The sequence below is a fragment of the Lipotes vexillifer genome, unplaced genomic scaffold (assembly GCF_000442215.2).
Source record: "Lipotes vexillifer unplaced genomic scaffold, Lipotes_vexillifer_v1.1 scaffold237, whole genome shotgun sequence".
Classification (NCBI taxonomy): domain Eukaryota; kingdom Metazoa; phylum Chordata; class Mammalia; order Artiodactyla; family Lipotidae; genus Lipotes; species Lipotes vexillifer.
Genome location: NW_006794332.1, coordinates 2,100,645 through 2,112,182, shown reverse-complemented (window position 1 = coordinate 2,112,182; position 11,538 = coordinate 2,100,645). Strand labels below are relative to the sequence as shown.

The 11,538-nt window shown below is 39.2% G+C and overlaps 1 protein-coding gene across 8 annotated transcripts in view; it reads left to right on the top strand.

The window, feature by feature from the left end:
• Positions 1 to 11,538, top strand: part of ANKS1B (ankyrin repeat and sterile alpha motif domain containing 1B) — an 895,734-nt gene that overhangs the window by 536,221 nt on the left and 347,975 nt on the right. The gene's annotated exons all lie outside the window — the stretch shown is intronic.

Genomic DNA, 11,538 nt, shown 5'->3' with positions numbered 1-11,538 from the left:
CAAGCAGGAATCACATAGATAGAGGTATGGTCCAGGCAACAAACTGCCGAAAGCATTAGGGGAACAGTGATACTCGTGTGATTTAAAATCCAATGGGATTTGCACAACAATGTGAACGTACTTAATGCCACTAAAGTGTATACTTCAAGATGGTTTAAGGTGGTAAATTTTACATTTTGTTATTTCACCATGGTTTAAAAAATAATTTTTAAAAAAAGAAGAAAAAAATCCAATGTGATTAAAACAATTGGAGAGTAGAGTCAGAGTTAAAACAGAAAAAGTAAGTTGGGTCAGGTTGGTATCAGGCTAAGGAATTTGAAATTTATTCTGTAAGCACAGGGGAATGGACATGACTAGACTGCTTTAGGCCAGTTAATTCTGGAGACTGTATACAAGAGGAATTAGAAGGAGGGAATATTGACGTTAGGTCATACACTTGGAAAAAGATTCAGGGGGCAAGATTGGAGGCAGGGTAGCAGATGGACAGTAATAGATGCACCTAAATATATGAATTTATTATATATTTTGTATTCTCCTCTGTGCTTTTCCTTTCTAAGAAGGCTATAATTTCTCCTTCTCAGAATGGGAAAGATAAATACTAACCACTGTTTCTAAGGAAGTGACATGATGAAATTTGCCAGCTGACAATGAACTGAGTTTCTACTGATAGAAACTTAACCACTTTTGCAAATTCAAGGAAAGCCAAGCATACAAAGGAGTTTTAGTCATACAATTTTCTAAACTAAAAGAAAAAGAATAAAGCATCCTTAAAACTGTATCTGGAGGTAATTCTTATTAACATACTGTTCACCTCACTACTTTTGTATCTTTACTTAGAATATTAGTTCCTCAGCAAGTTTTCTCCTCACTCTCAGCAAGGACTCCTGCACTGCTGTAACCCCAGAACCTGCCACAGTGCCTGCACCCTAGGAGGCACTCAATAAATCAGTGAATGACTCCCCACTTGTCACAAATCCGCCTGCCATTTAAAGCTCAACTCAACAGTTCTGCATCACTTTTTTTGTGAAACTTCTCCTAAAGTGAAACCACTTCTCACCGCCTTAGTAATTATTACCCTAGTCCACACCAACCACCTCTAATCAGGCTACCACAATAGATTCTAACCTGTCATCTCTAGGTCAGACTACTTGAGTCAAGTTCTCATTGGTCCTCTCACCTGGACAATGCATAGATGCCTAATCTCTGTCCTGGTTACCGTTCTTACCACTTTACAGTTGAATTTCCACACGGCGCCCAGAAAGAAATGTAAATCAGATCATGCCACATCCTGATTAAAATCTCCAGTGGATTCCTTTTCTCACTTAGAACAGAATCTTTATCATGACGTATGAAAGTCAATAGGATCTGACCCCTTCCCACCAATATGACCTCGTCTGTCACTCTCCCTTTCTCCCACACTCCAGTCATGTGGCTTTCTTTTTTGTTCCAGAACATGCCAAACTCATTTTTGCCTCAAAGCCTTTCTGTATTGGTCTGTCTGCCTGGAAAGCCTTTTCTTCATATCTTCAAGTGCTTGCTCCTTGCACCATCAAATCTCTACTCAGCTGTCACCTCCTAACAGAGGGTTTTGTGCCCTCAAAGTCACACCCCTCACCTACTGTCACTGTCCTTCATAGTGTCCTGCTTCAGTTTTCTTCATAGCACTTGTGGCTACCTGAAGTTATATTATTTATTTGTTTGTTTTCTTCCTTATTTTTCATCTCACCCCCAGGATGCAGGGTCAATGAAATAAGGGACCTTGGCTATCTTTTTCCCTTTTATATATCCAGTCCCTGGAATAGTGCCTAGCACATCAAAAACTAATTTGTGGAATGAAAGAATACCCTGCTCTTTCTTTCCTCTGAGACTTGATGGCCCTATGCTTGTTCTGTCTGAAGGTAGTAATAATATTTTACTACTTTTATGTTATAAGCATCCTGAGGGCAGAGACAATGTCACATCCATCCTTGACCTTCCCACTGTGCTTAGCTCAATACATGCACATTGAAAGAATGAAAGAATGAGTGACTAAACGAATGAATATTTTTTCACATGTTATTCAAATATAAATTTTTTAATCAAAGAATATCTCAGTTTTTAAGCTGTGTCTGTAATCCTTTTCAGGCCATTGTGAGAAACAAAAGAACCTGAACCCAGAATTATTTGAAGAATAAATGACATATTTATTTTTAAGAGAGAATATCATTCCCATTAGAGAAAACAATATAATAGAAACAACACAGAATTAAGCTTCTATCAAGAGGCTGATGCTGATGTGCTTACTATGCACCCAAATGAGTAGAGAATATATAAAAATATCCAAACACGTGTTCAGCAGTACAAACAAAATGTTATAATGCTACAGATTGATGCTTTGCCTTCTTAGGTAATGAGCCCAATCTTTAGGTGGTCGACAGTGTAATTCTGCTGCCAGCACGTTCATTTGCATTCACTCTAACTTTGCACTGCCAAAAAACGGACAAAATGTCTCTTCATTTTGCTTGTGCAATTTTGGTCCTCAGAATATTTGTGTTCTTCATCTGTCATGAGAAATACTCCATGATTGCTACCTGAGATCCTTTAATTAACATACTGTGTTTTGGAATGGGTGAGATTGTTCCTAAACAGAGAAAAGGTGGTTTGCTAAGTGCAATCTCGATGTGTTAGCACAGTTCAATGCATGTTTTTTATGCTTTATTTGTATTTGTTGTTTCAAGTTTCAAATACAGAAGTTTATTCTTTTGGTAATAATGTTTTCTCTATAATATTCCCTTTTTAATATTGAAGTATTTACCAGTGCAAAGATCTGAATGGTCTCCAGTTCATTTGATACACTGAACACAAAGAATGTGTTCCATATAGACATCTTTAAAACAGTAATCATATTAATTCCTCTTCTCCATCCGTTCTTTCCTGTCTTTTACAGTGCCTGACCTTTAGTAGCAAAGCTTAATTATCCATTTTCATCCAGCATCCACTTCCCTCACCAACCCCAACTCAGTCTTTCCTTAGGTCCGAAAGTTTCCCACGACTTTTACCCTTCTCTCTCTTTTTTTTTTTCTATCAAAGGGTAAGGATCTATTTTACATAAAGAAATATTACAAATTTATAAGTAAACCATAGGCAAATTTACAAAATAATTGCCAGAATAAGTTACAAGGCATAACATTTAAGGGGATACACTAATGGAAAATAAGCATGAAAAAAATGCTTGGCCTCCTTAGTAATTGGTGCAATGCTAATTAAGATGACAATAAGATACCATTTAATACCCGCAAGACTGGCAAAATTAAGGCACCTCATCATTTCAAGAATGAGGGTGGTTGAGGTTCAGTGGGAACACTAGTACATCCCCATAGCAGTTTACATTTTTTTTTAACATCTTTACTGGAGTATAATTGCTTTACAATGGTGTGTTAGTTTCTGCTGTCTAAACAAAGTGTATCAGCTATATGTATACATATATCCCCATATCTCCTCCCTCTTGCATCTCCCTCCCACCCTCCCTATCCCACCCCTCTAGGTGGTCACAAAGCACTGAGCTGATCTCCCTGTGCTATGCGGCTGCTTCCCACTAGCTATTTTACATTTGGAAGTGAGAGAGTGGCATGGACATATATACACTACCTTTTCTCTTTTTAAGAAAGGACACATACCAAAAGTTCTATGAGAAGATGGCTTATTTTGTAGTCTCCTAGAAACTTTAAGCATATCGGGCTTTTTCTGTCCCCTAGACACAGGGAAATTATCTGATTACTTATCTGCAACGTGTAATTTACCTTTCTCCAGGTAAGAATTCTGTGTTGCCAAGTCTTTGGATAATCCTTTAAAATCTTTTTATAAGGGCATAATCTCTTTTGTCCTTTGACAATATAACACCTGGAGGTCAGGAATTCAAAGGATTATCATTTTAAAGGTTTACAGGATTTCCCCGTCAAGGCCCATAGTGTATCTGCTCTCTTAATCTCTCATCCTGAATTGAAAATGCATTTCAGCACGCTAGCAACTTTTATATCACATGCTCACTTCACTTTTTAATATTTTTTCTTATATTTTCCTGTTTCATAGTATCTTTTGGAATTACTTGGTAATGGTCTACACTCTCGCTATTTGCTCCCACTCATCCTTCAACCTACTTGGGTCTAACTAGTTCATCTGCTGCCACCCCACACCACAGTGCTAAGGTCACCAGTGACCAGCAGAGCAGAAATTCCATAAGCTGCTTTCACCTCACCTTGGCTTCAGTAGGTTCTGATACTCTTGTCAGCTGTCAACATCGTCCTCTTTTGGCCTCCACAATACCCAGTTATCTTCCTGCCTCTCTGCCATTCCCTCTCCTTGCCTGCTCATTCTCTCAGTTACGTGTTGGAGTTTCTCAAAACTCAAAATATTTGATGACTAGTAAATGTAGTTATCACAGGACTCTTGATCATAGCACAGTTTCTGGTATTCATTGTTGTTGTTCATTGCAACCCTACTTTATTTTACTGCATAATGAACACCTGCATTTTTTTTTTTTTTAATATTTATTTATTTATTTCTAGCTGTGTTGAGTCTTCGCCTCTGTGCGAGGGCCCTCCCCAGTTGTGGCAAGTGGGGTCCACTCTTCATTGCGGTGCGCAGGCCTCTCACCGTCACGGCCTCTCCTGTTGTGGAGCACAGGCTCCAGACGCGCAGGCTCAGCAGTCGTGGCTCACGGGCCCAGTTGCTCCGCGGCACGTGGGATCCTCCCAGACCAGGGCCCCAACCGGTGTCCCCTGCATCGGCAGGCGGAATCTCAACCACTGCGCCACCAGGGAAGCCCATGAACACCTACATTTTTAAGTTCAGTTCAATTTTACCAGTATGTGTTGGGCTACATGGTTTCAATTGTTTTTTTCACTGAATGGCACTGAACACCTCTGTCCAGATAAATTATCCCCTTCCCCATCCTCAGTTTGAGACTTTGTTTTAAGAAAACAAAACAGAACAAAAACAGAGTTGTCTCTTATTCCAATAGAAAAACAAGATTCTCTGTTAGGTATCTATTGCTGTATAACAAGTTACCTCAAATCTTTTTGGGATATAACAACATTTATTATCTCTATTTCTGTGGGGAAGGAATCTAGGAGCAGCTTAGCTGGGTCCTCGGGCTCTGGGGTCTCTCAGGGGACTACAGTCATCTTGAGACTCAGCTGGGGAAAATCCACTTCCTAGCTCACTCATGTGGTTGTAGGCAGGATTCTTATCTTTGGGAGATTTTGGACTGAGGCCTCAGTGCCTCACAAGCTATTTATTGGCTGAAGGCCTTCCTCGGTTCCTTGTCACATGGGCCCCTCCATAAAGAAACATGAAGCTAGTTTCAACAGCATAAGCGAGAGGACAAGAACATGCTAGCAAGATGAAAATCTCAGTCTTTTGTAACATCCCATCCTTTTGCCTATTCTATTCATTACAATCAAGCCACTAATCCAGACCAAACATAGGAAGAGGTATTTACACAAGTGTGTGAATACCAAGAGGTGGGATCACTGGGGCCATCTCAGAAGTCTTCCTGCTACAGATACTTTATAATGATCCACTTTACAGTCTAGTTTCCATGTCTACATTTGTGGTCAAAATGGAATAACCATTACATGGTTACAACAATAAAGGCATCTTTTATTTCCATGGGCCATCTTCATGGTACTATGATATTCACAATTAGATGATTTAGTAACACATTAGTAATCACCATTCAAAACAGAGGCACATGTCTCTAATCTGTAAAATTAGGTATAATGTAGCATGATATGACACAATCATACAGAAATTAGAGACTTTGAAGATTTGCCAATTGCACATAAAGACTTCATGATTTGAATGCCACTGATCTAAGTGATGCATACAAATCGGGAATCCTATAAAACATTACAAATTTTAAAAACATGTTCATTCTACATTGGTGCCTCATTATTCAGAGGAGCATATTTCCATCTATATTAGGAAAGTGAATTGGTCAAATTCTCTCGGAAAATACTTTAAGGATGTTAGCAAATTAAACACATTTTTAAAAAACTAACACAGCTAGAGAGTAAAAGGGACCATTTAACTTTAGACCTGATCAGAACAAATAGATAAAAGCAACAGTTGACCAAAAAAAGCTTGGGATACAGAGATATACTGGCAAGGACTGAAAACTCAAACAGTTTTAAAGGCAAGACAGTATGGAGTAGTGGAAATTGTGGCAAACTGGAAAGCATAAACGCTGCCCCCCGAAAACAAAATTGGTCTTGTTTCCACTTTATCCATTAAACAGAGCATTAGGGACCAGATTTGGTTATAGCTGTGACTTTGCTACCCCCAAAATTAAAGTCTTAATACAATAGAATCCCTAATTATTTCAGAGTTCAAAGGAGTATTATGAATGTGACATTATCTCAGTTTGGCTTCCTGCCCAGGATTCTGCTCTTAAACACCCTAGTTCTTTCAAGGTGCTTGAAATTCAGATGTTTGTTGATTCTAGTCTTGATGGTTGATGAAGATGTGTGCAAGATTTAGGGGGAAATGATAAAACCAATGTAACTTTTTTAAAACTCTAGAAAGGAAGAGTCTTATTTCCCTGTCACTTAGAAAAATGATAGCAAACCATCCCTGCTTCTTCTGCTATTTTTCAGAAGGGCAACGACAAAACATAGGCTACAGGCACAGATTCTCTTGTTGTACCTTTTGACAGGGTAACTTTTCATTCCCCTGTGCCACACTCACTCTCCATCTACCCTCATTCTTTTTTCTTGCATTTCTTTCTTTTCACTGGCAGGCATCTTAAATTTCATGCCATTCGATGTTTGACCTACCACCCTGTGGACATCCAGTAAAAGATATACTCTCAAACACAATCCCACGCACATATGTGCACAGTTAGTATGGCAGCCCTAACCTAAAGTTAATACACGACTGGACCCATGGTCTAACTGAGGGCATGGGGTATTCCACCTCCTGTAGGTATGGTCCTTGGTGGGAGAAGCTGTGGTGTTTCTAGAGTCTTTTCAAGATCTGTTCAGTTCTGTAAATGTCTTTTCATTCTGGGACAAACAGGTACGCTCACTTAGATCAGTGAAAAAGATTATTTCGTTTTCAGGATAAATGTTGGTGCCATTGGAGAATGAGGAAGGGAGAAAGAGTAGTTGACCTTAAGGTCATTTGGAATAAATAAAATAAACTTTGAAGTGACAGCAAGTCATTCAGATCTTTCTTATTATTCCTTAGTCTATATAATCAGGTAATGAACTCTAGCCACTGTAACAAACAATTCCAAAATCTCAGTGGCTTAACATTATTAAATTTATTTCTCACTCATACTAAGGCCATGGTGGTTTAGGCAGCTCTCCTCCAAGCAGAAACGCAGGGATCCAGGCTTCTTCCATCATGTGGTTCTCCCCTCTTGGAGTTCTTTGAGAGCTGCCCTAAGGGTAGGGGAGAGAGGAACATAGACGATCACACAGGATATTCTGTTGCCAGGCTTGGAAGTGCATCCTTTACTTTAGACCACATTTGACTTACCAGAACTCAGTTCCATGACCCTTGCTAAACTGCAAGGTAAGCCAAGAAATATAGTCTCCCTTCACAGGAACAGCTGAATGGAATTCCTGAGAATCTAGCCATTCTGTGTCAGAAACCCGTTTTTCTTTCTGCACCTCAGCTGCTGCCTTTCTTCACACTATTATTCATTCCTTAAGATTTATTCCTTGGAGAAGCCTTTTGAGACATCCTCTATCTGGGCTAGCGTGCTAATTTAACCTTCTCTGCTCCCATTACACCCGATAAAACTGTCTATTGGCTAGTTTGTCTCTCTCACTCAAGATTAGGATCTTTGTCATATTCATCTTCATTTCCTAAGCATGGAGCACCTGGACGTAGTAATGCTCAGTTAATATTTATTAGACTCGACTGAGCCAAACAAGAATGCAGATTAGAAATCAGTCCTGGGCTTCCCTGGTGACTCAGTGGTTAAGAGTCTGCCTGCCAATGCAGGGCACACGGGTTCGAGCCCTGGTCTGGGAAGATCCCACATGCCGCAGTGCAACTGGGCCCGTGAGCCACAACTGCTGAGCCTGCGCGTCTGGAGCCTGTGCTCCGCAACAAGAGAGGCCGCGATAGTGAGAGGCCCGTGCACCGCGATGAAGAGTGGCCCCCGCTTGTCGCAACTGCAAAAAGCCCTCGCACAGAAACGAAGACCCAACACAGCCAAAAATAAATAAATTTATAATTGCTTGTTTAATGAAAATTAAAAAAAAAAAAGAAATCAATCCTGAATAGGTCAAATTTGGACTCCCAGGTTAAGAAATTTCCCAGCTGAGCACCTTTATATTTAAATGTTTTACGAAGAAGTAAGGCAGGTCCTTCATGAATATAACACCCACAACCCGGTGGCCTGCATTTTCCTCCAGAGGCCTCCTCCACCTTGCCCCGTGCTTTCTGTTTACAAGTGGAAACCAATAACCAGTCTGTTCTTCGGGAGTACATTGGGAGAAGGAATGGCCGCTATTTATAAAGCTCTTTGAGCCCTTTGAAATGACAAAGCCCAGTACACACAAAGTACAAAATAGCTATAGCTGTTTGGGCTGGATAGATATCCAAATAACTGCTAGACGTGAGAGCAGTGCAGTCCCAACTTACTTATGGACACTCCGTTCCAAGGTTTTTACACCATTTCAGAAAGCAAGGTGACTGCTGCATTCTTCCTAAGCTAAAGATGGAGGATTTGAAATGTTTTATTTTAAGTGAATTTATCTTAGAATACTTTATTATGTATACCAGCAAACTGAACTATCATTTTACTATGAACTATGAACTATCATGAACTATCATTACTATCATTTATCATATCCCCCATGATATTTACAGAGAAATATGGGAGGAATTCTGCAAGTAAATAAATTCTGATCTATCGCCATTCCCAGCAGCTGTCATCCTTCACCTTTGAGAAGTTCACCCCCACTTAATAAAGAACAACGGCTCCCTTGGAATGATACTGCAATCAGTAGTAAGAGTAAAGGAATTTAGATATCTGAGCACTTTCTCTTCCTCATGTAATTCTTCTAAGAAAATCACAATTTAGAGCAGCAAAGGGCCTTAAAATATCCAGCTCAACCTCTCACCTAAGTCATTTCACAGGTGAGGATAAGTATCGGTCATACTAAATGGCTTGCCTCAAGGCAGATTGTTCCGTAGTGACAGAGCTGGAACGAAAATCCCAGGTGTCCGTCCTCATGATAGTTGCCTCCTGGGTGATACTTCGTTATACCTGAGACCCAAGGCTCTGAAGATGCTTGGGTGTTTGTGAGAGAAACTGTAAAAGGACAAGAAAGAACCAAATGACGAAACACAGGAAAAGGAATTGCTTATAAAATTGGGTTTCCTTGTAAGTTTCAGGCTATAAAGGCAAGTTTTACAACTTCCGTAGGCCACTAAACTCCCTTCTCAAGACTGGAAGGGAAGGGCCGTGGCAGGGATCCAAAAGCCCTAGAAAAGCAGGAAGGAGACAGACTTGAAAAAGGAGAAAGGAAGACACAGACCATGTCAGCTGTCCGGCAGCCACTGGGGGTCAAACTGCTTGTTTATCCTTGTAGGCGGCCTTAGAAAAGGTTCACTAGCAGTAGGAATTGCTGTGTCAAAGAAGGAAAGGTATAATTAAGTAAAATAACTAAAATAATCTTATTTATTTTCTTCTTTAATCTGGGTAGAGAGGAAGGAGAGATGGGCAAGATGGAAGGGCACTCTCTGGGAGAGAGTGAAGACACATCATTAGAGCATTAAACTACACAGAGATGACATTTTTACAGGATTAAGCCAGAAAGCAGCATGGTGTAACAGTTGGTAACATGGCCAGAACTCCCTGAGTTTGATTTTACCTGCCCCATAGGGGTGTTCTAAGAATTAAATGAGCCAATATTTGTAAAGCACTTAAAATGGAACTTGGTACATCATATGTGCTGTATTCATGTATATCAAGTAAAATTTTAAAAGAAGATTGAAGGTGAACCAAGAAAAAAAGTGCGGTTCCTTCAATCCATTAATTGTATCTGAAAATTATTACTTCAGGTATAAACAATAAGCAAAGTGAATCTCCTTTTATTTATTCATTTAATAGATATTTTATGAAATACCGACCAGGCACTGTTCTAGATGTTGAGGATGGTGAGGAAACAGGACCTACAAGGTCATTCTCCTCATGCAGCTTATTTTAGTGGGGTATGCAAACAAAAATTAGTAAAAATATGTCCTATCAGGTAATGATTGGTGCAATGGAGAAATATTAAGCAAGGGAATAGACAGAGTGACAAGAAAGTATGAATGCTATTTTAGCTGGATAAACTAGGATTCAGACCTGAGCAGTTTAACTGAGGTTCTTAAGTATATTGTCTAAACATTATACTTCAAAGCACAATGAGGATACTAAGGGGATAATCCATTTAAGCTGCCTTCAAGGAACTTAGAATTTTCAAAACGGAACTTTCTTGAGCTTTTATTTTAACCTAATTTAATTCTAGGTTAGCCACCTACTACTTCTGTCACCTTGGACATGTTACTTAAATTCTATAATGTTTCCTTATATGTAAAATGGAGATAATAGTAGAACCTACCACATTAAGTTATTGTGAGTTATACATTTTCAAATGCATATGAAGTGTCTGTCACTTAGAAGGACTAAGTTAAAATTAGTCATAGCCACTTGTATTTGTTCAATAAGTGCTCACCAGATGAACAAAACTTAATAAATTTGGGGGGTTGCTCTTGCCTGGGGCCAAAAAGCAACAGAAGGAACTCAATTACTGATAGAAGAGAGTCTGTGACTAAAAATGCCCATGACTACTTTACAATAGTGAGCTTTCCATTCTTTTCATTTTCACTTCTCACAAGGCAGATTATTCAATTTTTAAATAAGAAAAGGGCAAAACTTTCAATTCTGATCATCATTCACTAAATTAACTTTTAATATATTTAAGATTATTGTTTAACTCATCAGGAGCTAGAAAAGAAGTTATTTAAAATCATAACTAGGGCCTTCCTATCTAAGAGATTAAATGAATAAGCATAATAGCAAGACTGCTTCCTGTCTGCACCTCTTAGAGGTAATGTAATCAGTCCCCAGTGCTAAGTGGAAAGTGGGAAGAGTGGAGATAGAGAGTACTGTAAACAGCAAGGGCTTGGTAAACGTAGGTGGCGTAGAATGGAATGCAAGTGAGCTGAGAAGCTGAATGTTCAGACCGTTGCAGTGCAGTTCCATGAATTGCTAAGGCCATAGTGATTTCATAATAAAGCAGAATTAAGTAAATCTACGCAAGAGCTCTAAAACAATATACCCACCATTCTGAAGAGCCATTATCCCCTACTTTTCCTGTACAATTGAATTAAGTTCTACTTTAATAGTTGAATATAATTTGGCTCTATTTCTTACTTTTGATCAGTAACACTCAAGTGAGAAGTCTCTGTTCAATTTATGTCTGCAAATGCCTTGAGCATCTACTTATGTCTGAGACACAGGACAAGGAGGAAAAAAAAAAGATGAAGTTACAC